This window comes from Colias philodice, chromosome 32, assembly GCF_061535455.1.
Source record: "Colias philodice isolate Cphi_HAF_F1 chromosome 32, ilColPhil1 Martin Lab GWU primary, whole genome shotgun sequence".
In the NCBI taxonomy this organism is placed as follows: Eukaryota; Metazoa; Arthropoda; class Insecta; order Lepidoptera; family Pieridae; genus Colias; species Colias philodice.
Genome location: NC_143117.1, coordinates 2086579 through 2090372, shown reverse-complemented (window position 1 = coordinate 2090372; position 3794 = coordinate 2086579). Strand labels below are relative to the sequence as shown.

At 28.9% G+C, this 3794-nt stretch overlaps 1 long non-coding RNA gene across 1 annotated transcript; it reads left to right on the top strand.

The window, feature by feature from the left end:
* Nucleotides 1-605: 605 nt before the first annotated feature.
* On the top strand, nucleotides 606-2039 carry LOC149474945 (uncharacterized). The gene is made up of 2 exons (XR_016318172.1): nucleotides 606-1192; nucleotides 1756-2039. It is a non-coding gene; the product is annotated as an uncharacterized LOC149474945 (long non-coding RNA).
* Nucleotides 2040-3794: the final 1755 nt, after the last annotated feature.

The window sequence follows — 3794 nt, the reverse complement described above, 5'->3', positions numbered from 1 at the left end:
TTATATTTCATGAATTGTATACGGTTCATGAAATATAATGCTAACACTTTAAAGTACATACTAAGAAAAATATGTATATATAGTTAAATTTTTTGATGGTTATTTAAATATTGATATAATTCTGCAAACTTATAATATTATCACAATAATATACAAACTACTAGCGCCATCTACATCAATATCAGATTAATTATATTTTATTACTGTGACATCTAGCGATAACAGGTAATAACTAATTGCACAAGAATTACTGCCAGATTCTAATAGATGGCGTTGTTTTGTATTTCATAATTACTGAATTTACGGAATAAAATTTTAACATTACATTATGGATGGCAAAAATCAGTGCAATATGAAATAAAAAATGCACTTTTCATTTTTTATGTTAATTATAATGTTGCTTTAGCGAAAAAGCTTTAGTTATTTAAATAATTAAAACTAGTGGCGCCATCTACATTAGTTTCCTGTATCATTTATTTTATATCTGTGACATCTAGTGGAGACTAGAAGAATCGAAATTTATAATGATTACAGACTCCTTCTAATAGATGGCGCTGTATACAATTTCAATATTATACAATTCATGAAATATAATGCTAGGGCATTTTCACAAAAATGTATACCCCCCTGATTTTCAACTGTCCCTCGAATTCATTAAATTCTATATAATGAAGTAGTTGCCAGAATTATTTATATATGTTATCAAAGTGATTATACGTATACAATATTTTGTTTTTTTAACAAAAACTATGACAAAATCTAAAATAAAGTTAAGTTAATTATAAATAACAATCGAAAAATGGGTAATTTTACGCTGTCCCCTGCTTACTCTTACGCGTTTATTACATTATTTCTTAACTTTTTTGTAAGAAAGGTACCATCTTTTAAGGTTTTATTTGGTCCAGGATAATCAGTTACTGTGATAATAGTTAAAATATAATAACCTTATATAACAAAATAAAAGATAAAAAAATAAAAAAGAAAATCAAAAAAATTGTCCTTCCCGGAACATTCAGTTGTGTCACCGATTTTCTAAAAAGAAAATTACTGTGGTTCAATTAATTTTGCATTACTGTCAACACCATAGCTACTGCTATGCAACTTATCAGGTTAGAAGCCGTCAGGGTCAAAAAACTGCTTAGAAGGAGTGCACGCGTGTTTGCAAGCCGCAGGGACCAAATTCTTCATTCAGGTATGTGACCATATTTTGGCTTATTTCTATCTATTTATCTTGTAGTATTTAGTTAATTTTGTTTTAAATGTTTTATATGTAAGTTGATCAAAAGTTTTGATGAATATAAGTGTTGTGGTTATATTTTAAACCGTTTTTATTACTAGAGGATTATCAAATGTGACTTCCGCTGTGTGACTATTTGAGCGGTCACATATACGCTGAACGAAAAGTCACAACATGCCTGAACACATAAAGCAATGTTTACATGGCGATTTTCTTGAGCTATAAAAATATTTTTCTAAGACATTTTTGACTGAGTAGGAAACTACGGCAAAAAGTAGATTTCAAAAATAAAAATTATTTCTCCATACAAATCGCAACAGCTGATTGATCATTTTGCATGAGGAAGTAAAATTTTTTTTTGAGGAAAAAAAAAGAAGCATTATGCAGAAAAAGAAACAAAATAAGCCAGCAGAACTAAGAATCTAGACAATGTGCCTTGTATAACAACGAAAGATAATAATGGAACAAAAATTAATTTTTTTCACGATATTTTTCATTGGTTTTTTTTTTATTTACAGATTAACCTTCGTGTTTGCAGCGTCCACTGAAACAAGATTTTTTTTATCAAATATGGTGATTGAGATTATTTAAGGTTAATAATAAACGAATCACGAAGACTGATTATCGACTGATTAATTTGATTAGTGCCAATATAAAACATAAAAGAGACTTCTTATTCTTGAATCTTGATAGTAATTTACCCTTTAGATAAATAATAATAATGTGATGGCTTAAGCCCGAACTGATTGTGATAATTTAGTTTGAAGTTAAGTTAAGTTTATAATTATATTTATTATGTGTGCCTGCGTACTTTTTTTTCGCCATGTAAACGCACCCTTTCCCTTTTTAGGTATTCGGTTGTGTGACTGTCCCTATATTACGGAGCTGAATTTTTTAAATATTTCAGTAGATTTTACATTTAATGCCCTTCAAATCAGTCTCTTTAATGGAGAATAATACATAAGTGTAATATTTGTTGCCTTTTCTCTAAAAAAGTATCTAACATTTTAAATGTAAAGATAATAATGACAGTTGAAGTACCAGAGTCACAATACTGAATATACTATTGTTTTTTTTAATTAGCTTAGATCCAAAAGTTGGGAATAGTGAGTGTTTAAAATATACAAAATAACGATTTTAAGTTAATAAATAAACAATATCTAAAAATTCTTATATTTTGCACTGTTTTTCCAGCTACTGAATATAGTCACACAACTGATATAAAATTGCGAGACTTTCCATTGTGTCCTATTATTTTTACAGTTTTCTCATTTTAAACCCATCATATTATATGTTTTCTTGAAGTATATTGAATTTCCGTTTTAAAGAGACCAAAAAAAGTTTAAAATATAATACTATCAAAAAAAATATATTTTTCAAGGAGGGGGTACATTTTTGTGAAAATGCCCGCTAACACTATAATTCACAAAAAAATGTATAGTTAAATTTTATTGATGGCTATTTACATATTGATTTAAGCTGCAAACTTATAATATCACAATAATATACAAACTACTAGCGCCATCTACATCAATATCAGATTAATTATATTTTATTACTGTGACATCTAGCGATGACTAGTAATAACTAATTGCACAAGAATTACACAACTTATATAATAATACAGAACAGAGTATAAATTAAACATAATTAATTCCCAAGGTGAAACAAACAGTCAAAAAGCAACGGGAAATAAAATTAGATGAGCGGTTTGAAAAACGTTTAACTGATAGGTAGAAAAAAAACCGAACGAAATTATTGAGCATTTACGGTAACGGTGCAGGACATGTCCAGTTAACAGATACCAAGGGGACACGATTAAAACTAATTTTAAAAAAAGACGGGTTGCACTCCGGGAGTGCCGGCAGAAGTGAAAACTTGATTATTAACGTTGAGCATGTTTGATATCCATCCGTCTTACGCTTTTTCGATCAGGTCACGTGTCCTGACGCGAGTTTAAGATTTTATACCCAACGCCGCTAAAGAAGTTTTCACTTCAATAATATAATTGTATTAAAATGTATTATGAGATTATTACACTTGAAAACTACAACGAAATTACAATAATTTAAATGTTTGCAGTAAGTAATAAATAGCGAAATTGCTGAGAAATTGTTAAATAAAGATCACATTTCGAAAAGGGGACAGTACTGCAATCCGTAAGATGTCAGTTTTTAGGATTAAATTTTGGAACTTTGGTTTAATTTTCTCTTAAGTAAAATTAAAACAAGAAATCTTAAGTCATCCTAAACTATTTAAAATTAATTCAACACTTCTAAATCATAAAATCCTGAGTTTTTTGCAATTTTTATGTGTGGGACATCCCGTGAATTGGATTACCGAACATAAACGAATGTCAAACATAAACACTTCACATTAATATATTGAACATAGTCAAGGGGATTTATCCTAAATATATATTTTTGAGGATACAGGATGCTGGTTCAAATTGTCGATATTACACCTTTTCTCGGATTTCATTCCACTCGATACCTATCTACTTATTCACCCATTTTCATCACGGTCTTTATGATGTTGAGTTGTTACATGATCATAG